General features: G+C 38.8%; 1 non-coding gene across 1 annotated transcript; it reads left to right on the top strand.

Moving 5' to 3' along the window:
* The first annotated feature begins 23,706 nt into the window (after window positions 1-23,706).
* Window positions 23,707-23,870, top strand: LOC115838170. Its single transcript, XR_004033209.1, has one exon. It is a non-coding gene; the product is annotated as a U1 spliceosomal RNA (small nuclear RNA).
* Window positions 23,871-24,190: the final 320 nt, after the last annotated feature.

Raw genomic sequence — 24,190 nt, 5'->3', positions numbered from 1 at the left:
CAAACCTGCAAAATTTTATTACAGTGAGGCCTAGAATATCAAACAATTTATATGCACATTGAAGCTTGAGAGGCAGAGCTTAGCTAAGTGACTGTCAGCCCAGTCGTCCAATAGGATCACATGGACAATTTGAAGATAAATCATCACCTGTGCCCTCCCCACAGATCCTGTTTATTGTTCTGGGTGGAAACACTTCTGTTTTTTAAATTAAGTTCCTCGCATATTACAGTGAGGCCAAGGTCAAGCATGAGGACTTCCAGATACTTTAATGAGAGGAACTATTAGCATTCAAGGATGTGGCCATAGAATTCTCTGCAGAAGAATGGAAATGCCTGGACCCTGCCCAGCAGAATTGATATAGAGATGTGATGTTGCAGAACTACAGAAACCTGGGTGTTGCTATCTGTAACCCAGACCTGATCACCTGCCTGGAGCAAAGAAAAGAGCCCTACAATGTGAAGATACATGAGACAGTAGCCAAATCCCCAGGTAGGTGACAGTGAATGAAATAGAGGACACAGGCAAGGGGACTAAGGTCAAGGAGGAAGCCAGGCCTTAAAATGTAGTTTGAGAAGCTCTGCTCCAATGAAAATAATTTCTGAAAAGGCTGCATTTTTTTTCTCATATACACCCACGGGGCATCTTCTGTCTCATGCTGTTAAATCTTCTAAGTATCCTCTTTTTTCTTTAGTGATCTCCCTTCAAGTTTACAGGGAAAACCAATGTCCACTTTATCATTTGTACGGGGCTGCATGATCTGACTGCGGTTCCATTGCTTTTGGAGACACAGGAATATTTGTATATTGAGGAGCTCTATGTCGAAGTATTTTCTTCAAATATTCGTTTTGGATGATGTCTAAAATGTGTAAGGTGAGTAGTGGACATATTGGAATTTAGTTCAGAAATCCCAGGAACACTACGGACAGATGTTGCATCTCTTCTGCTTAGTGATTTTTAATCCTATAGAGGTTACAAATATAATTCTACAAAAATTCTTACTCAGCAATTTTATCAGAGCAATAAACGTTTTTCTAAATATTAAAAAATGTACTGTTATTTCAAAATGTTATTGTTTTAGTATAAACAGATTTGTGATTTAAACTCTATAGGTGCAAATTCTCACATTAAATATAGCATAAAGCACAGGTTTCCAACGTTTTGGCTTCCCTGGGCCACATGGGAAGAATTGTCTTGAGCCACACATAAAATACACTAACACTAATAATAGCTGATAAGCTTAAAACGAAGGTTCATGGATAATTTTTGTGATATACACCACCATAGATAAGCAAAAAAGTCCTTGCATTCAAAGGGTTGGTCACCGGATTAAAGTATCTACTCACCTTCGAGATTTCTTAAGTGCACTATGTCGTTAACCAGCTTAGAACATTGCTAAGTGTATATTATGCTCTCAATCGTTACCTTATTTCTTAATAACTATTATCTTATAATTTTGTCTTATTTAGTAGGAAGACTAACTGAGATTCTGTCATCGAGATATATCTACCTATATCTGTATAAAATGGCTGTCACACACACACACACACACATCTATATAAGTTATATATGTGTATAGTAAATTCTTAACATTGTTGATAGATTCTTGGATACTATAAGTGAAGCAATATATAATTTAAGAAAATTAATTTTAGGGCTGGGCAGGGTGGCTCACGCCTGTAATCCCAGCACTTTGGGAGCCCAAAGTGGGTGGATCAGGAGGTCAGGAGTTCGAGACCAGCCTGGCCAACATGGCAAAACCCTGTCCCTACTAAAAATACAAAAAATTAGCTGGGCATGGTGGTGGGTACCTGTAATCCAGCTACTCGGGAGACCGATGCAGAAGAATCACTTGAACCCCAATACTGACATAGTAAGTAAAGTGTGTGTGGAAAAGAATGCAGGGAATAGTTTAATTACAACTTCAGCAGGGGAGTAGAGGTTGCAGTGAGCCAAGATCGCACCATTGCACTCCAGTCTGGGCGAAGAGTGAGACTCCGTCTCAAAAAAAACAAAAAAAGAAAAAAAGAAAAAAGTAAACTAGTTTTACCGGAGTTTAATTGATACAAACAAGAGTTACGTTTAGTGTATAGCAATATTGTTTCATTTAAAGTTGCAGTTTTCAAGAACCTCTTTTGAACATCAGGTGAGGACCTACTGTACATCTGTGTTTGTGTGATATGATTCTTCTGATAAATAAAAATTGCATAACTATACAAAATAAAAAGTAAATCTGGTTCTTGTGTCCACTGAGTCTCCTGACTCCAGGCCAGATGTAAAGGACACTGTGGGAACTATAGCCTTGGAACCCCACAACAGAATCCCCACACTACAGCCTAACACCCATCTCCTGCTCCTGCCTGTCTTCCACGTGAGGGTAAAACACAACTGGCGGGCCTGTTAGTGGGGGCAACTAAAAGACACCCCACTAGAACCAGGGAAAAAGACTGCCATTGAAGGGCTCAGGAGGAAGATATGTCAGGACAATGCAGGGCACTTGTGATGGAAATGAATAAAAACCATCACGTTTTTGCCAAAATGGTTACGTAGATGCAAAGTTACAGTTTGGGCTGGTGACCCAGAACAAGCAGAGCTGCAGGATGTCTCAGGAATCCTCTAAGCTTCCCGTCACAGAAACCGTGAAATCTCTGAAGCCATCCAGGGAGTGAAAAATAAGCTGGCACATAGGGTCACGAGCACCCAGCATCAAAGACAGGAATTGTGTTCAGAACAGCAGCAGACGCACTGCCCCCTGCTTCCCACAGATCCAAACGTGAGAGAGGAGATGTAAAGAATTTTATCTGACATATCCCTTTCCTGTGATTATTCACAGATTTTGCCACATTTGCATGCTGTGTGCAGCTCTCTTAAAGTATTTTCATCTTTGTTTATTCATTTCTTTAAGCCTTTTTAAATGCACCACCAGCAGGTCTTCCGGTTCTAAAAAGTAAAATAAAGTCAGTGAAGTAGATGCCAGTGGCAGGCAAGAGCAGAAAGGCCAGAGAGGCCAGCTTTTCTCTCATCATATTCGTGGTAGAAGAAGTTCCTGTCAGTCAACATTGTGATAGCATCAGTCTTCAGCATTGCCTCAGACACTAGAGGCTCCACACGGAGACACCCAGGTATTGCAGGACCTGTGCAGGCTGAAAGATAAACCTTCAGAGCTCATGAGCAGAAAGTCATCACCCTTCTAGTTATTCTAGATGGGCCCCCATCTCAAGGGGAGCCCCAGCAGCAGAAAGCCTTATTAAAATTAAAATTAGCTAAGAAGGAAACAAAAGATAAACTTTTCCTCCTTCTCCCTCTTTAAAGCAGAATGAATTATCCACTGGATTCGGAATGGTACAGCTCCCAGGGAACTGCGTGACAGGAAGGGCTGCCTGTGGCTGGCTGAGGGAGGAAGAAGAAAGCAATGAGAGAAGCTAGATCGAGACCACAGATGCTGCAGCTGAGGCTCATTCAGTCAAGTCTCAGACCTAGAAAGAGCAACTTCCCATAGCAACATTTTTCATCCCTGACAGCACTTCACACTGAGCTAGTAACTCTTCCTTTAAGAGATTATATAGGTTTTGATAAAGATGTGAGGAATGTGAGCCGGAGGGCTTTGGACATCTGGAATAAAAGCTGCAGGCAAGATGGGAAACTCTACAACTTGTAATCTGAAAATACACAGTCCTAGTGATGTGTTCCTACATGTACATGTGCATACATGGAGAGTACCTTTTCTCCACTCTGTATCTTGCATAATCAAGAACTGATTGAGTTGGAGAGTACTTTGCAATTACAATCCGTTCCATATAAGAATTCCGAGCTGTCCGGCCTTCTTTTCTTTTATTAGAGCAAAGATAAGTCATATGCTTTCACAGGAAGATGAAGAAAAAAGTGTGAAGATAACATCAAAGCATAATAAAGTGCCCAAAGCACTGATACATCTACACATTCAATCTTGCAGACTTTGATTATTAGGAAAAATGATCAAGGTAACAGAGAAACAAAGAAGCTTACTAAGTGTTTCTCATTGATACAGATTCCTTCTTATCTAGCTGTATTACCAGACACAATGCAATTTGCTTTTATTTACTGATCTCTCTTTTAAGCATCACATGTTAAAACTGCAAGAGGTAAAGATGAAATAACAGGTACTGGATTTATTTTTCTGCTTAAAACAACCCCCAAAAAGTAAAATTTGTAGAACAATGATTTTCAAGATATTGGACATCAGGCAATGAAGGACAGTGACCCCTGAGAGATGAGGAAAAAAAAAAAGTCACATCTACAGTAACCTCAGCTACTACCTTGAGAGAGTTCCCATCCTTGGCACAGTAATAAAGAACCAAGGTAGAGGCCAGCAGCCTTCCTCAGTTTAAAGGATGGAGTTGAGGGCCTGGGAAGGACAAGGCAACAGAGTTCTCAGGACAGAACACCAAAGAGGGGAGAGATCTGCAGAGGGTCCCACTCAAATATTCAGCAAAGTACCGATAAGCACATACATGAGATTTCCTGAGGCCAGGGAAAGAAGCATTCCAAAAGGAGAAAAGGGAAAAGGACTCAGAAGCCAGGAATAGTGCCTTTCCCCCAGCCAGACTTTGCAGTCTCGTAATTTACAAGTACCTCATAATTTATGTGTTTTCTGTCCACAAAGAAATAAATTAGAAATCAATAAGAGAAAGATATTGAGAAAAATACTTAAATATTTGGAATGTAAATAATAAAGAAAATCAATGATAATAAATTAGAAATCAAAAGAGAAAGATATTGATAAAATACTTAAATATTTGGAATCTAAACAATAAAGAAAATCATTCTGTAGTGTGTTCAGGAGGATTCTGCATTGGTCATGGAGAAAAATTAACTGTTCTTGTCTTGCCTAACAAATTTTAAAAGTAAGATCCAAAAGAATAAAAGTATTTCCGAGTAAATGAACTGCATCCTAGAAAAAGCAGCTCAAGAAAATTTGTAGAAATAAAAAATATCTATCATAAAACCAGATAATGCCTGACATTCAATCATTGATAACAAGCCATGGATAAATCCTGGAAAATATAATCTACAACAAAGAGAGAAAAATCAATCAATTGAAAGTGACCCAGACCTGACCCAATGCTAAAATCAGCATTCGAGAACAACGAAATAATTATTATAATGGTATTTCATATGTTCAGAAGTTAAGTAAAGACATAGAAGTTTTTTTTAATCCCAGTCCAATTTTCTGGGGACAAAAACTATAATATCTGAGATAAAAAATACACTGGGTGGAATTAATGGCAGATTAGACCTTGCAGAAGAAAAGATTGATAAACTTGAAAACATAGCAATAGAAGCTATCCAAAATAAAACAAAGAAAAAATCAACTTTCTCATATTCTGTTGGGTAGAAGCAAGTCATAAGTTTCACCTGCACTCATGGGATGGCATCATACAAGGGCATGACAATGGGGATCTCCTTGGGTGGGTCAATCACACTATTTAAAAAAACAGATGTGGGCCAGGCATGGTGGCTCACGCCTGTAATCCCAGCACTTTGAGAGGCAGAGGTGGGCGGATCACGAGGTCAGGAGATCGAGACCATCCTGGCTAACACGGTGAAACCTGTCTCTACTAAAAATACAAAAAATTAGCCAGGCGTGGTGGCGGGTGCCTGTAGTCCCAGCTACTCGGGAGGCTGAGGCAGGAGAATGGCATGAACCCGGGAGGCGGAGCTTGCAGTGAGCAGAGATCGTGCCACTGCACTCCAGCATGGACGACAGAGAGAGACTCCTTCTCAAAAAAACAAAACAAAACAAACAAACAAAAAAAACAGATGTGGCCTGATTAATATAAGACAAAGTAGATCTCAAAGCCAAGAATATTATCAGAGATAAAAATGGTCAGTTCATAATGTCAAGAGGATCAATTCGTCAAAGAGATATAACAATCCTATATATTTACGCACTTAGTAAGAAAGCTTCAAAATGCACGGAGCAAAAAATGATAGAACTGCAAAAAGAAACAGGCAAATCCACAATTATAGAGATTTCAATACTTCTTTCTTAATACTTGATAGGAAAAACAAACAAAAATACTAAGTCATGGAAAGTATATTCTCTGTCCAAAGAAATAAATTAGAAATCAATAAGAGAAAGATATTGAGAAAAATACTTAAATATTTGAAATCTAAACAATAAAGAAAATCGATGAAACCAAAAGTTGGTTCATTGATAATAAGATCAATAAAGTCGATTAACGTCAGAAATGAGTGAAGTGGCATCATACAGCAATGAGAGAAGCTAGACCTAGACCACAGATACTGCAGCTGAGGCACATTTAGTCAATGAATATTAAAAAGAAAAGTAATATGAAAAATGTTATGCCAATAAATTAGAAAACTTAGTTGAAAAGGACAAATTCTTTGAATGGCACAAACCACCAAGTCTCACTCAAAGAGAAGTAGATAACCTGAATAGCACTATGATCTATCAAACAAATTGAGTTTATATTTAAAAACCATTCTCAGCTGGACATGGTGCTCATGTCTGTAATCCCAGCACTTTGGGAGGCTGAGGCAGGGGGATGGCTTCAGACCAGGAGTTTGAGACCAGCCTGGGCAATGTTGCAAGACCCTGTCTGTACAAATAATTTTTAAAAATTAGCTCGGCATAGTGACAGGTGCCTGTGGTCCCAGCTGCTCGGAAAGCTGAAACAGGGGGATCACCTGAGCCCAGGAGTTTGACTCTGCAGTGAGCTGTGATCGCGCCACCGCACTCCAGTCTGGATGACAGGGCCCTGTCTGTAAAAATAAAATAAAACTGTTCTCACAAATGAAACTCCAGGCCCAGATAGTTTCCCCAGTGAATTACATCAAATATTCATTGAAAAAATACATCAATAAAAAGCAAAGAACTATTGATACATGCAGCAACATGGATGGATCAAAATAATTATACTGAGTGAAAGAAGCTAGACAAAAAAAATCACATAAAGTATAATTCAATTTATATAATATTCTAGAAAATGCAAACTTATTATACCGATTGGTGGTTGCCCAGGAAGGGAAGAAAGTATTACCAAGGGACATGAAGAAATGTTTTGGATTTACAGATATGTCCCTTGATTGTGGTGACAGTTTCACAGTGTACACTTCTATCAAAATTTATGAAATTGTGCACTTTAAATATTTTGTTGTATGGCATTTATACCTCAGTATATTAGTTGAGACCCAGCTCAGTGGCTCACACCTGTAGTTCCAATACTTTGTAAGGCTGAGACAGGATGATTGCTTGAGCCCAGGAATTCAAGACCAGCCTGGGCAATATGAAGAGACCCCATCTCTACTAAAAACAAACAAACAGACAAAAAAACCCTAAAAAAAAAAAAGTAGTAGTTGAAAAAATGTTAACATAAAATAGCTATGGTAGAGAGTTTGCTTCCTCTGCACCTTCTCAAGTTTTCTTCATTCTCCATTTTTCTTCATTCTCTTGGTGAGGAAGGGATTTTCTCTTTTTCGTTAAGCATGTCTCTAACTTTCACGATTTTAGTGGATGCTTTCGTAGCATCAAGTCTCCCCGCCCCACCATGATGATGTCACTTGGCCTAAATTCTCACGGCAGTAGGCATCGATGACATCCAGCTTCTCACTCTCTGCCTGTTTTATACCTCTGTTTCTATGGTATCTTATTAATTCTAGGCCTCCCTGAAATCCTGAAATTTTCTGACCACACCTGCAGCTGACTTTCATTTCTCCTTTACCCTAGTTCACAGAGCATTCACATACATACCTCCTGGATTAGGCCCTTGCTTTTAGTCATATTTATTGACATATAATTTAAATACAGTAAAATTCACCTCTGTTGGTGTACAGTTTTACGAGTTTTGGCAAATGCATAACATCATATAACTATCACCACAGTGGAGATTTTTAAAAGCTCATGACCCCATAAATTCTCTTGTCCCCCTCTGTAATCAGCTCCTTTCCCCACACCAGTCCCTGGAACCACTAATCTGGTTTCTGTTCTCACACTTTTGCTTTCTCCAGGGGTGCCATAAAAATGAAATCACACATTATGGAGCCTTTTTTGTCTAGCTCTTTTCACTTAGCATAATGATTTGAGATATATCCAAGCTGTTTCATGCATCAGTAGTTCATTCCTTTTTATTTTTCATTCATTCATTCTTTCTTTCTGCCGTATCCACTTAAGACCTCTCTTACTACAATAGTAAGTGAAAGCAGCAAATGTGAACATCCATGTTCTGATCTTCATCTCGAAAGGAAAATTTCCAGTCCTTCGCCAGACAGGCTGATTTCTGCTGCAGGTTTTTGGTATAGATACGTCTCTGATTAAAGAAGTTTCCTCTATTGCTACTTTGCTTAGTGTTTTTGTTTGTTTGTGTGTTTTTAATCGTCAATACTTGATGTATAAAAGACTTTAAAATGAGTAAAAGGATTAGTGGGATCCTGACTTCCTTATTTATCTGGGTTAATCTCCAACTTTCCTGATCTTTGAGTTATTTCACAATTCTGAAGTTGTAGAAAACTGACAATAATGTGAATCGTTTTTACCCATGAAATACAAATTGAGTTCCAGGGAATGTAACTGATTATTGCCCTGGGAATGTAAGCAATATTGGCCAGTTTTGCATTTGGTTGTAAATTTATTTCAGTATTTTTCATGTAACTATAAATGTGTTTGAACTAGTTGTAACATGTTACCAGATCCTCAATAATTAGTGAGTTAAATTTTTGACAGGTGCTCATTTTTATCTGTATAAGGATCATTTTATCCTTTTTTAAAATTATTCCTTAACAGGAAATTTAAATGTGCTTGGCCAGTAATAAATAATAAATATTAGCTCTTACTACATTAATTGTATTAATATTTAAAATGACTCGAGTTACACTTTAAGTTCATCTGGGGAAGGTGTGCTCTAAGGATACCCTCAAGTGTGCAGTCATCTCAAGTGTTCATGCAGTCATTACTGAGCACTTCCCAGGAATAAGACAGTGCTCACTGTTACAAATACAATAATCATTTCTCTCCCCATTTTCTCTTCCACTGAGTAGAATGCTGGTTCCTGAAAATATCTCCAAAACAATCTGTTGAAAAGATAAACCTCAGTTTACCCTTCTGCAGTAAGTGAAAGCACTACTTTGAGAGTCATACTAGCACTTCACAGAGGGGCAAGGCAAAATAGGGATACTTAGGAGATTTTGAAGTCTGGTTTAAGGTGCGTCTTTCAGTGGGGTTGGGGGTTGTGGGCTTGGTTAGGAATGGGTAATAATCATGTCAAAATCACTTGGGATAGGTGAATTTGTGATGACATGTTCAAAGACTTGGGGTATAAACTGTAAGGTGGTGCTTTCTACTGAAGAGGTGATAGATCTTTCAGGAAGTTTCTGGAATGACTAATCAAGTTATTTGCAACTTCCTGGCAAGAGTTGCCTAGAAGAGTGATGGCATATTGTTGAAGATAGTGGAATAGTGAAGTCACATTGAGGAATTCCTTAAGCTGTATGGATAAAGACAGTTCTGGTCTCAGATGCCATCTTTCTTCTGTACTTCTCCTCAAGCATCTACATTCATTGTCTTATTTTGATTGTTATACTTCTGGTTCAAGTGCCTAAATAATAATATAATGACATGAACAATAACAACAACTACAGCAACTGTTGTGTGTATCTTAGGCTTACTTGAGTCACGTCCCATCCTAATCTTTCAGAAATAACCTCTGTAATTCCAAAAGCAGCCCTATAGGATAGGACTCATTATCTCCACTTTATAGATGAGGAAATTGGGGCTCAAAGAGGGTAACTTGTGAGTCCTGCCTCCCAGGCCACTTACATCCTGAAGGCAATTGCCAATCCTGAAAACAGAGCTGATGACAACCTCATCAGGTTAGGAGAACACATGCCAAGGTCCTGGGCCTGTCAAGGTAACCCCCTTGGTTTCGGTCTAAGATTCCAGGAGTCAAGGTGAAATGAAAGTAAACTAGCTCTTACATAGACTGCAGACTGGCTGTAACTCTTCTGGGTAATCCAGGAAATTCCAGCCCCTAAAACGATTAAGATTATCCCTGATTGCTAGTACCTATAAGTACCTAGAAAAATCCATGGAAAATCTTTGGAGAAAAAAAATAAATCCTATACTGCAAGTTATTTCTACAAATAATTTTTAAAATGCAATATCCAGCACATAGTCAAAGACAGATAAACAAATACACAAAAAGACAAGACACTACAAGTAAGGATCAGCAGAAACAATAAACAGGAATAAGCAAAAATACATGAATATTGAAGAAAGCGATCAATATGTGGGTAATTCTAAGTAACAATTGACTGTATAAGGCAGTAATGATGATAATATTATTGTAATAATATTATGTACATCACAAAGAATAAATTGAGAGCAATGAAAATGTCCTTCAACTCTAGAGTTAAGTGTTGAATCATATGGTAGATACTACAGGACCAAGGGGCAGCCAGCCACGGCCCATGAGCCACGTCTGGCCTGTGGCTTGCTCTTTTTTATGTCAAGCAATCTAAGAGTGTGTGTTTTTTACATTTTTCAAGGCTTATTTTACAAAAAAGGGAAAGAAAAATATGCGATAGACTTTATATGTTCTGTAAAGACATATGCATTTACTTTCTGGTCCTTTACAGAGTAAGTGTGGCCCTTGCTACGGAGAAATGACAATGAATGAACTGCAACGACACACAACAACAACACGGTTGGATCTTCCACACATATCACTAAGCCAAAAAGAGCAAAACCAAAAGAAAAATCTCCAGTATGATTCCACTGGCATAAGTTTTGAAAGCAGACAAAGTTATAGTTTGAGGATCCACTCTTTGGTGGTGAAAGTATTAAAGAAAACAAGGAAATGGTTACCATAAATATCAGGAGAACGACACATCTAGGTGAGAGAAGGGAATGTAATTGGGGAAGGGGCAGGTGGGGAAGTGAGCTTTAGAGTAGTGGCAATGATCTATGCTTTAATCTGCATGGCTGTTACTTCAGTGCTTACAATAATTTTTTAAAATGTATATTTATATTTTGTGCATTCTTTCTGTATCTGTATTCCATTTCAAAATAAGAGGGGTTTAAAAGTTAAACTTTATCCAATTTTTTTAAAAGTGGAGGAAAGGAGGGAAGGAAGGAGGGAAGAAGGGAAGGAGGGAGGAGGGAGGGCAGGAGGAGGGAGGGTGGGAAGGAAAGAAGGAAGAAAGGGAGGGAGGGAGGAGGGGAGAGAGGACGAGGGAGGGGGAGGAGGGGAGGAGGGGAGAAGGGAGGGTGGGAGGGGAGGAGGGGAGGGAGGGAGAAAGGGGAGGGGAGGGGAAGAAGTTCTGTAAAATTTGGTCCACCAGGCAAGATCTATGTTCTTCATCTAAATGAAAAGTAAAAAATGTTAAGCAATATTTTCAATGACCTCTTGATTCGATAGGTAATTTTACAGGAACAGACTGCCCATTTGTATGTTTTTAAAGGACTTGGCTTAAAGAAAAGGTCAACATTCTTGCTGTGAATAAAATATTTATGAAAGTAGCCGTGGCTTTTCTTTCTTTGTTTCCCCACCTGTGCCCAGACACCCCACCTTGCAATGTGTTAATGACCTACCTTGCCCATGCTGGTCTTAGTGCCTTTCAGGGGTATTTTCACCACATCCTCTCCCAAAGAATTGAGCCTTTTTTCCATGGTTGTCAAGGCTTTCATTCTTTTTCTATCTCCTCTTTTTCTCTGAAAATATTCCACTTACCTTTTCTTCCCTAACAAGTGATAAGTATAGCGAATGACAATTTTTTAGAACATGTGTCACAAAAATTGTGGAGCTGCCATATTGCACAGCTCCAGCAGGGGCATTCACATCATGGCAACTTCTTCTAGTTGTGGAGTGCCCAACGCATATAACACAGGCAGCAGCCTGGCCAGCACTGCTTGAAGGAGTTGGGATTCAGATTTCTACGGGTTTAGGGTAAAAGGGAATGGGTTAAGTCCATTGCATAGAGGATTCCAGTTAAACAACAAATTAACTTCTTGCTCTAAAAAGAAGGAGCAGGGCATTTGCAGTGCTGTTCATAATGCAAAGCTACATCTGATTCATGTACCTCCTAAACTTCCATACAGATTGTTGGAGTTGATTTTCACACTTAAATCTAATAGCAGTAACCACAGTAACTTATGTTTACATAAACTGCATTAGATAGATCTAGGTTTAGGTTGAGACTCTGTCTTTTACTGATGTGTGAGCTTCAGCAAGTTGCTTAACCTCCTTGAGCCTCATATTCTTCATCCTGGAAAAAAGTGATGATGATAATGATAAGGGTAAGTATCTATCATATAGAATGAAGTGAGAAACACACTTAATGCACAGTGCCTGAAACATTAGATAATGCTCTTATTATTTATTCTCTGACCATTCCTGCTTCCCTCCGAAAATATGTCCTGCATCCATTCAGTCCTCCAGTTCAGACCCCAGGAGTGACCCTCTGCACCTTCTAATCCTTCAGACTCCCCACACCCATCTCTGCCCTATCCACCAAGTCCCATCCAAGAACCTTTACTCACACATATTTGTATTAGCTCTCCTCAGAATCTCCCAAACCTCTTGTGGGACACTTACCGCCTTTACTGTCCCCTCTATTTACTCATCCATCGATTCGTTCCTTCCCCCACTATTATATTGAGTGCAGAGTAGCTGGAGAAGACTTCTTGGAAGAGGTGACATCTGAGCACCTGGATCAGCTGAAGGAACAAGCATGGAGATTTCCAGAGAAAAACTATTCTAGGAAGAGAAAATGATGTGCACAAAGGCCCTGAGACCGATGAGTTTGAGGACCAGAAAGGAAGCAGAGAATCCTTGTTGAGTACTAGGAGATGTGGTTCTATGTAACAGGCCTTCTCTGGGTTCCATGAGGAGCCATTGACAGGTTTCAGCAGAAAGGTGACATTTTTGGAGCATCACTCTCTGGAGGCAAGATTGAAAGCAAAAAGACCAGGTAAAAGAGCATCGCGTGGGTCCAGGTAGTGAAGACTAGGATGGTAACAGGTGGTCATTCTAAGACACGATTCTGATCAGGTCGCTCTCCCTACCTGGCCCATGCACACAACACACACACACACACACTTAAAACCAGCCAGAGTTTTCCCTGGCCTGTGGAATAAAGTCCAGACTCTGGACCCCTCTCCTAACTCATGTCCTACATTCAGTCATGATTCTGTGCCTTCACACCTCTGTTCCCTCCACCTGGAATGCTCTTCCCTCCCTTGTCTTTCCACCTATTCTTCAAAACTCTACTCTTCTTTGAGCTCCCCTTAGAAGCCATCCTTGATCCCATTCTCTCTGCTCTTCCCAAAAGACTGAACTGCTTTCTCCTCTGAGCTGTCTCTGCCCTCTATGCCATAAAACTATTATCACAATTATCACTGTGTCCTGTAATGAACCACCTTCATTTCCAACCTTTCATCCTGTAGGTTGTGAGCATTCTTATGTGCAGTACTCCCAGATTTTAAGTTTTTCTATCTTGGGCCTTTTGCACAATAACTGGCATAGGGTATGTGTTTAACTTGTAACTAATTTAATGCAATAGTAAATAGAATCTTCTTTCTGGTTAATTTTTTCAAGTAAAGCAGATTACCTCAGGTTGTTTGCTACGTCTTTGCTAGGATGTCAAAAATGTCTGTTGACATCTCTTTTGATACTTTTATCTCAATGTTCATGTGTCAACTGCCAGTTGCTACGTGAGCTCTGATTCTGAATTTAGCTATAAATGCTCCTCACATTACTTTTCTCTCCACAGTCTGTCTCTTCTGGGCTTTGAGTTCAATTCGAGTAGTGAACTTTGAGTTCTCTGACATCAGACTTCTTGACCTCCAGTCAATCATAGAGTAACTCCTCCCTCTCAATCAAAACCAAATAAAAGTTATATACCCTAGATGAGTCGACTTGACTGCAGCCTTAAGAAAATCTCACCAAATGCAGCCTTACATGTTCTGTCTTGAAATACATCATGTGTTTCCCTTCGGTCCTTCAGCAGGGGCTTGTTCTATTTCAGTGGGCACCAAAATGCTGTCTTTCACAGATATTTCGCCTTGGAAGTTTCATGGAAAGTTAGCAGAGTGATGCTACCAATTGTGTGATGTGGTCTGGTTTTGGCCTGGCCACAATTCTTAAGGCTTGACGTGATTTTCATTTCCTATTGCTTATCCTGTGCGTATTAACTTTCTGCTTGGTAAAATTGCAAATTCCCAATGAAAGCATTCTACAATTGATTAGACCCAGGCTGCCTGGCAATTTCTTTCTAATCTCTTTTATTGTGCTTTCCATAAAAATGACAGCCCTGGTATAAATCCTAGTTTAAACCAATAGCAGTAAGTGCTAATCTCTTCACAGCACTGGAGATGAAAATGTCAAAAGGTACCTGCTGGGCATTAGAACTCCCACTGTAAATCATCAAAAATTAAAGCAACACCAAATTGATTTTATTTTCCTCTTTTAAAACATCATTTTAGATTCATTATTTTTTGCAGTTAAGTTATTCTTTTTTCTTTTTGCTTATGCTCTGGTTAGATGAGATTGATGAACTGAATTTGGCATGGCAAATGTGTGGATGTCTCATGACACAATATACAAGATCCATACCTGAATTAGGAAGAGCCTGAGGATGAAGTTGATATTTTAGAGTATGATGCATATATTTAAGTGACATTTTAATCCTTCTTCATGTGATAACACCATGATAACATGGGATCTTGTTGAAGAAGCTACACCACAAGAAGGTATCTACTAAAGGTACAGTCATGGAATAGAATTTCTAGTCCTTTGTAGCCCCTCTTTGAGACTATTGCCAAAACTACAACAAGCTACACTAAAGGATGCTCTCAGTCGGAGTTAGCTGCCTGGAATCTGAGCATCTTAACAACAAGATATAGAAAAAAATGCATAGATAAATTGCTAAGTTTTCAAGTGATCCTGGAAGAATTGGGCAATAGTTTTTAAATCCAGGAAGAACTTAACTAAGAATCTTGCCCAACTTCCTACACTAGTTATTTTATCAAATAAGAAACCAAAACCTTGGGAAATTTAGTGAGTCATGGTCACAGGTTTAAAGGCAATGTAGTCGTTCTCTAGATATTTAATTAGGGTTTCTTCTTGTTTCATCACAGAGAAAATACAAGGACTACACCCACACTGAGCATGGGACATGGAAAAATCTGATGTGTTTGTGTATGTGTGTGTTTTCATAAAAATAGTTAATACTCAGAGAATAAACTCTTAATATGTGCTAATAAAATGGAAGAATGACAGGAAAAAACAAATGTTACAAAGTGAAGATTTGATTTAACTATAGATGCTTCATGACTTATGATGGGGTTATAGCCAGATAAATCCATCTCAAGTTGAAAATGCGTTTAACACACGTAACCTTCCAAACATCATAGCTTCACTAGACTTAAACACGCTCAGAACACTTACATTAGCCTATAGTTGAGCAAAATCATTGAACAAAAAGCCTATTTAATAAAGTATCATATATCTCATGTAATTTATTGAACACAGTGCTGAAAGTAAAAACAGAATTGTTGAATGAGTACTTGAAGTATGATTTCTGCTGAAAGCATATCACTTTCTCAACATTATAAATTCAACCATCGTAAGTCAGGGACTGTCTGTAGTTAGTTTCAGATTTACTTCTAGACAAAATTTTTTTTTGTTGTGTGGTTCTCTTCCATCTCTCATAGAGTATGCTAACTGGCAATGAAATGCTTAAGAAATATGTAGGCCAAAGGAGTGGCAGAAAAAAACTCATTCGGTTATACAAGGTAGTCATCAAGCAAGGAGCCCACTTTGCATAATGGAGAATTCAGGACAGTTTCATGAACTGACAACAAAGATTTCTCCAATCCTTGCTTAGTTCATAAAGTTATTCATCAGTTTAAGTTCATTAACAGTACTAACTAAAGTGCAAGGCCCTCAAAATTACCTGTCTTTCCTCCAACAGTTTAAGTCTTGCAAGGCCAAGCAGATAACAGAAATGAGCAATATGGATTCAGTAGAGACTGGCAAATTGTGAAGTATATGGAAAGGAAATAGCCTCTGCCTAGCTCTTACAAGCTGGGGGCAGGGGAGAATGAAGACATAATATAACTAGCTCAACTCACTTCTGCAGAGATGCCAGAAATCCAAAAATTGATGCAAATTATAAATTTATAAATTTGACAACTCAAAATCATGGAAACACATCTGGGGCCGCTAATGTGAGAGCTTTAACTAAGAATGAAAAACCACTTTAGGGTTTAATAAACAGGAAAGGGTAAACCATGGAAGGTTACCAGTTTCAGGGACACCTGTAGTTTCTCTTAACAGTTTCCACTTACCAGTGAGCAAATGGTCACTGATTTCAGAGGTATGTGTCATATGGAAGAATGAATTTACATCAGAAACAGAGAGGTCAACATCTGATTGCAGGTTCTGAAGAGAATGCTACAGTCAGTGGGATGAACAATGATAGGGGAATCAGATTGGAGTTGCCACTAGTTAAACTATAGAAACCTAAGTGAATTGCTCAACCTCTCTTGGAGAGTCTTTCTCATTTGTGAATTTTAGATTAAAAAATACCTGATTTACCTGAACCACAGCTTTATCATAATAGACAGTGAACAGGAAATAAAAATAAAAGTTTCATTACAGAAGTGCGTAAGAGAATTCACATCCTGATCCCCTCCAGAACTGAGGTCCAAAATTCAGAAGGAATTAGAACTTGTGTGCATTCTGAGAAGAAACACAAAGGCGTAGGGGATGGAAATAAGAATGCTAAGGAATGGTGAAGTGGACAATGTCTGTGCTTTCTGCCCAGAGCCCTCGGGAATCCGTTTTTATCATTTCTGTGTGCCGCTTCCCAGCTTTTGTGTTCTTTTACTTCTAAAAGCTGCAGTGGTGCCGCTTACAGTGACTGCCCCAAGGGTATTAGAGCTGCTTTGCTTATACAGCGAACCTGGGGTTTGTACTCCCGTGATTTGGTCCTCAGCCAATGGCAGCTCCCTGAGAGGCAAATTCTAGGATGTAATTGACACTCCAGAGCCGCCCTGCAGGACCAGGCTGAAGTGAGGATTTTTCCCGAAATCACACAATTGCTTTGCTTCTTTCCTTTCCTTGTCCTGCTTTCTCCACTCCCTTAGAGTTTCTGGGAGCACTCATTCATAAATCACATGTGAATCCTTCTCTTTTGGTCTACTTCTAAGAGTCTGTACTAAAACATCCACACATTTATCGGAACTGGCTTACTTTATTAAGAGCTATATGTTTCCATTAAAAAATAATGTCTACTGTAAGCAACAAAAAAAAAGAAAAAGCTACATTTTTCCTGCAAAAATTTAACACATTTTTACAAGTAAAACAAACTTTTGTTTCAGAGCTGAGAAGGTTTTGGTGTGTGTGTGTGCATCCTTCATGACATATCCAACTAAACAGTAATGAGTGGTGTAAATCTCACTATGCAACTAGCTATATTTAGGCATTAGACAGGATATAACGGCCAAGAGACAAAACAGAACAAAAACCATTTTAACGAAGACATTAGAGGTGAGATGTTACTATGTAAATCAGGATCTATCATTTCTTGGATTTGGGGATCAGATATGTTACTTCTTACAAACAAAGAGATAAATAGGGTCACGTTTACAATTGTGTTATTTTCCCATATCCCAAAATAAAAAAAATTCTTTAACATCACAAGCTACATCAATTAACAAATTCCACTGTAATTTACAAATGCAGAGATACATAATTGGGCTAACAGATATTTATGAAGCTACTCGTAACAGAAACAGTAGTAAAATCATAACACATTTTTCAAAAATAACTTAGTTGAGTTCTTTATATCCAGTGATATTTCAGATACATTTGGTAATGACTGCAAAAATCAGTAAGTAAATTAAATCTCAGGAGTTTCTACTTTGTGCTTAAGCGCTGTGGGCTATTTGTTTTATTTTAGTGATCTGTTCAGTTGGAGGTATATCAGAACTGAAAACAGTATTCTCACAGATAATATAATTTTAAGTCTTTTTTATTCGAAGAGAATAGAAACAGGAAGAATATCGAAAAGTGAAAATTGTCTTAGGCTGTTGAAGAATATCTTAGTATGCTGAAAGACTTTGGCAAGTCATATTATAAGTAACTTCCCTCAATTATGGTAAACAACTGATTTTCTAAGGCCGTTTTTAAAATACAAGTAATTTGGTAAATATGAGCCCAAGTTTTGTATCATAGAAAAATTTTGCCTAAAAATCTAGTAAGAAGATGAAATATCATTTTGAAACTTAAAACCTAGATGCTTATATCCACTAAAACTAAAATTTAATTGCAAAACAAAATATCAATATTCTCAGGTACATGAGGTCTCAGGGAGAATAGCATGCTACAAAAGCACTGAGACATTCTCCAGAAGAGAGAAATTAATCCAACAGAAGGCAACGGTCTATGGGAAGAAAGAGTGTGCAATGTTTATTTCTAACTAAAAGGTAATAAATGAGTATATCTATAAGAATATTCAATCAAAACTTCAAATAATCCCAATGTGGCTGGAGGTGAAGTGAGGAACAAAACAAGAAATTACTATTGTTCTTTTTTTTTATTTATTTTTATTTTTTATTATACTTTAGGTTTTAGGGTACATGTGCACAATGTGCAGGTTTGTTACATATGCATCCATGTGCCATGTTGATTTCCTGCACCCATTAACTCATCATTTAGCATTAGGTATATCTCCTAATGCTGTCCCTCCCCCCTCCCCCCACCCCACAACAGTCCCCGGAGTGTGATGTTCCCCTTCCTGTGTCCATGAGTTCTCATTGTTCAATTCCCACCTATGAGTGAGAACATGCTGTGTTTGATTTTTTGTCCTTGCAATAGTTTACTGAGAATGATGTTTTCCAGTTTCATCCATGTCCCTACAAATGACATGAACTCATCATTTTTTATGGCTGCATAGTATTCCATGGTGTATATGTGCCACATTTTCTTAATCCAGTCTATCGTTGTTGGACATTTGGGTTGGTTCCAACTCTTTGCTATTGTGAATAGTGCCGCAATAAACATACGTGTGCATGTGTCTTTATAGCAGCATGATTTATAATCCTTTGGGTATATACCCAGTAATGGGATGGCTGGGTCAAATGGTAGTTGGTGGGACTGTAAACTAGTTCAACCATTGTGGAAGTCAGTGTTCTTTTTTCCTCCAGAGCAATGACACAGTTATTGACAAGCTTCAGACACTGATAGAGACAAATCAGCTTGGTTAGTCTTAACATGTTAGGAGAAAGCCCCTAAAGAATAAAAATAGTGTTGCATTTTCAAATCAATAGCATAGCATTAAAATTATTTTTAAAAAAGAAAAAAGGTTCAAATACAAGACTATTTGACATAGGCATTTAAATCCTTTATTTCATAACAATGAGCCTTAGCTGAAGTATGTGGTGGTCACCTTGATTTTCAAGACATTTAAAACTATTTCATCTTAATTTGTTACTTTCAACTATTATCTTGGGGTATGTTTCATAATATATATAATGTATTACTACATATATCTCATATACACACACCGTAGGCGCAAGTCAAAGTATTTTACAGATAGAATATGTGAGCAAGAAAATGTAGTGTACAGGATAAAGGCCACCTTTCTCTCCTTGGCATTTAGAGCCCCTTCATATTCTGGCCAAAAATCCATTTCCAGCCTGATGACCATCTTTTTCATTCACTGACACCTCAGTTCTAACTGAGACATCTCCTTGGGCATCTTATCATTACCCCTGCATTGATATTCCCTGCATCAATCTTCTCACGTCTGGGGCCTTTCTTCCCTTCCTGGCTCCTATCAAGGTTTCCCTCCCTCACGAAGCCCTCCTTGCCCTGCCATGCATTAGTAACCCACTAGGCCACTGAATATTCAGTGTCTAGGTTCCAGGGAGGGTCTTATGGTACATTCGTGATTTGCAAAGGTATGATTCATGATTGCAAAAGCAATGTCCTCTCTACACTGATTTAATCTACAGCACTTTCAAATTTCAGCCAATGGTTACCTTGTCATGTATCCAAACTTTGTCCTCCCAACTAAATATTGAGCTCCCAGGGGTATGGACAGACCATGGCTGCTGCCCTTCTGAGTGCTTCCCCCATGCGGAAAGGGACACACTATAGAACCGTAAATAAATATTCGTTAATGAAAAACCGGCTTGTGGTCAGTTTATCCAGAGGATGTAATGGGCCTCATCCTTCACTTTTCCCATGTGTGTATTGCTAACTACACCCTACGGAAATTGGGGCTTTAAGGCAAAACATAATATAAGAGTTTGGAGATCTGGAGACCTTGTTTTGAGTCATAGTCTGCTGCTGTTAAAGTCCACAAAGCCTGTTTTCTCACCAACAAATGAGATAATAATGACCAACGCATGCAGTTGTAAGGATTAAATGAAAAAAAAAATATAATAAAGATGCTTAATAGGTCTTTGTTGTTACTCTATGTTCATCTCCAAAGCAGCTTCTGTTACCAACCTTTAACCAAAACTCAAGATAACAATGGTTTGCATTATATGAATTTCCTGGAGATTAGAGAGCAATTCTACTTTGGTGTCCAGCAGACCTAAATGGTTGCAGAGAGAAGTTCCCTCTGTCACTATGAAAAGTAAACCATAAGTCCCTTATGCCCCTTAGTTAGTCGCTTTTGTATTCTAATGAGAAAAATGAAGTTTAGGGTCTCAATCCAATTCTACAATCATTTGTCTAGCAATTACAAAATTTAGAAATCACTGGTTTTTGCCTTCGCCTCTCCCCCAAACCAGGCAACCCACACTCTCTCCTCTGCCTCCCTTTAAATTCTACCCCACATTCGATTAAAGTACTTGCTTTTCTACCTGCCAATTAACACCAGCTTTTGGGCTTGACCTCCTCTGAAGGCATTACTAGGTCCTCCTGTTTTCCTCCTACAGCATCCGATGGAAGTGCCAATCCAGTCCAGACCACCACGTGGTCTATGTTAAACCTCATGCAAAGGCAGGGGCGATGTGGATGGGAGAGAAGAAGCTTTAAGGGGAAGAAGGGAGTTAAAGTTGACTTTCCTCAATTTTCAGATTCCATTATGAGGATTCCACCCACATAGTAGAGAGGAGTTTCCACTGCTGGAAAAACAGAAGGATGGAAACCATAGTATTGAAAAAATGGTTTGTTATTTAAAGGAAAAGCAACCGGCCTTGATTTAAGCCATGCTGAAGGATGTTCAGCCTCAATGCAAACTTTCTGCTGTTCAGTTTGTGTCCACTGATCATGAACCCAGAAGCCTCAGACTGCATATTTGTTTAAGCCTCTCTTTTTCAATTTTCCCTCCCTTGATCTGAAAAGCTTTGGTGATTACACAGATTGAGACAGAATTTTGTCACCAGAAAGAATTGTGTTCTTTGTTCTGTGGCTTCTCTTCATTAGATGTGTGTGTTGCCTTTATAAATCCCAAAGATTGTTTAGCAACCTGAGAATGTGATCTGAGTGGGTGATGCATGTCATGTGCTTTATTACCATCAAACTCAAGGACGACAGAAAAAAGAACAGTCACAATCTGTCTGTTGGAACTGTTGCCTTTCCCTTGCCCAGAGCCAGCACATAGCTTCTCCCGTCTTCCAGGAATTGGTCTTCCATGCTAACACAGGCAACCAACTCACAGCCAATGAGACAGGAATAATGCAGGGTGGATGCAGGAGAATAGAAAACTCCAGGCAGCAGTTTCACATGACTAGCAAAAGGAAACTATTGAAATAGGTTCAGAAGCTAGGGACTGATAAGACCCTGAAAAACCAGGGTGTGGGCCAAACCGGCTAAGACCAACTGGACGCACCATGGCACTGGATTTGATATAGGACCTCATTATATGCTCGTGAACATATTGAATCACAAACCCACCAGTGCCATAAAGATACAAGCCCCAAACCCTGCAGCGTGACTCACTCTCTTGATATTCAAGTGCGTGCTCCCCTTTATTGGGTGTGTACTTTTTGCTTTGCTATTAATCTCAGTTCTTTCACTATTTTCAGGCGTTATCTTGAACTCCTTCTCAACTAAGAGCCTGGACACCAGCTAAGGTTGAGGTTGCACTGACATCTGGGGACCTTGTCCAGCCCATAGGTATCATCAGAATGCTCTTTTCCCAGTGGTACCAATGTAGTGATATGAAAAAGCAAATTTCCTGCCCTGCCATGCATTAGTAATCCACTAGGCCACTGAATATTCAGTGTCTAGGTTTCAGGGAGTGTCATGTGGTACATTCGTGATTTGCAGAGGTAACTCCGGATGGCAGATTTTCAAAGGAGTTGCCTTTGCCAAAGAAATATAATAAAGAAAATTCCATTTAAAAAGGATACAATGGGACACAGAGAAAAAGTGAAAAGCAAAAAAGATGGGTTTCTCCAATAACAGCCTTTCTTGTCTTCTTAAGGGAAGCTGGAATGCCTCAGGGCCAGCTGCAGGAAAATTTATTCCAATTAAGCAAGTCTTTTTTAGCATCTTTATGCTTATGTCTGCGAGCAAAACCTTTGAATGGTGGTAAAATTCTCTGCCCATAGGTGTTTTAATTAATAGCACCTAGCTTAATTCTAAGCTCATAGGCACTCAAAAAATAAGTAAATGATTAATTCAAAAGAATCGTACCACTTGGACTTAAAAGAACTCTCAGAGAAACTGATGCTTAAAGAGGTTAAGTAACCATCTCAAGGGCATATAGCTGGGAAGTTATGGAATCCAGGTTTGAATCCACATGTGTTTAAGAAGCACACGCTCTTTCTCCTGATTGTGGAGATAGGACTAATAGGGGCACAATATCATGGTTAAGAGCACGGGCTCAAGGGAAGTTTCGGTGTGGCAGACTCCATGCGTTTGAATTCTGGGTTCACAACTTAGTAGCTCAGTGATCTTGCTCAAGAAAACAACCCAATCTCTTTGTGCCTTAATTTTAGCATATGTAAAATGGGGATAAGAAAAGTATCTACTTCAAAGCCTCATTTCAAGTATTAAAGGAGTTAACATGTGTAAGGAACTAAAACAGTGCCTGATACATATTGAGCACTCAGTGGATCACTTTAGCTATTTTACATGATTATTGGAGTCAGGGAATATATTTCATCCAGTAATAAAACCTTCAATTTACATTATAAGTTGTTACGTGCTGGATCTCTTGAAAATATAATGCACAATGAGAGAGTAGAGGACAGTGACTGAAAATCATCACGATCTTCTTTTGCACAAGAATGATGCGTTCCCATCATCTCCATCACCACCTCATTTTCATTAGCTTCACCACCAATTCCATTTCATAACACATTTGCTTCATGTCTCACTTACAGTCACAAACTTCTTTGATAGACAAGAAAGGGACCCATGTTGAGATCTACATCCTCAAATCAGGTTAAGATGGACAGAGATGCTTATTTCACTGTCTATGTGTTTATACGTGATTCTTTCAACCAGGGAGACAGCCTGACACATGGAGAAAGCACGAGTCAAAGGTCAAATGCATCCACCTGCAGGTCTTGTCACTGACCACTTAGCATCCCATAATATCACTGAACCTCAGTTTGCTCATATGTAAAATAGAATTTTAAAAAATAGAAAATGTAGGTAGCATATCTAGCTCAGAAGGCTCTAGTCCCTTACTGTGACCCAACCATTTCTAATTTGGCACAAGTTACAATAAAAGACAAACGTGATGCTTACCTGGCAGGGCAAACACCATCATCACAAAGGTGGTTTTCCCAGGGTAAGGCTTATCCATTGCACTCTGGATGTACAAACTCTTGCAATTTCCCCAAATATGGGAAACTCGACTGCATCATTTGTTGTCATGGGGGACTGCATTTGCACTTTCCCCTAATTTTAAAAAAAGAAGACAAGCACAATTCAGAAAAGTAGAATAGAATTAACTAAATGCACAAAAGAGAGGAATAACGAAATACTTTGAGAGCTAAGCTAGTTCCTATAATTAGGCAATATTCATGACTCTGAGCCTCCTGGAAGTGAGGGCAAAAATGGAAATAAAAGAGTTTCTCCAAAAGGAAGAAGTATACCAATGCTTCAAAAGAAATAAAGTCTAAACTGACAACAGATAACGAAATATTTCTCATGTAAAACCTTATAAGGGTAACATTGAGTGCCATGATAGATAGGTCTTCTGACATCAGTTTCATTTAAAA

This window comes from Nomascus leucogenys, chromosome 13, assembly GCF_006542625.1.
Source record: "Nomascus leucogenys isolate Asia chromosome 13, Asia_NLE_v1, whole genome shotgun sequence".
Classification (NCBI taxonomy): domain Eukaryota; kingdom Metazoa; phylum Chordata; class Mammalia; order Primates; family Hylobatidae; genus Nomascus; species Nomascus leucogenys.
The sequence above is the reverse complement of the archived record's forward strand: the minus strand, read 5'-3'. Positions and strand labels throughout refer to the sequence as shown.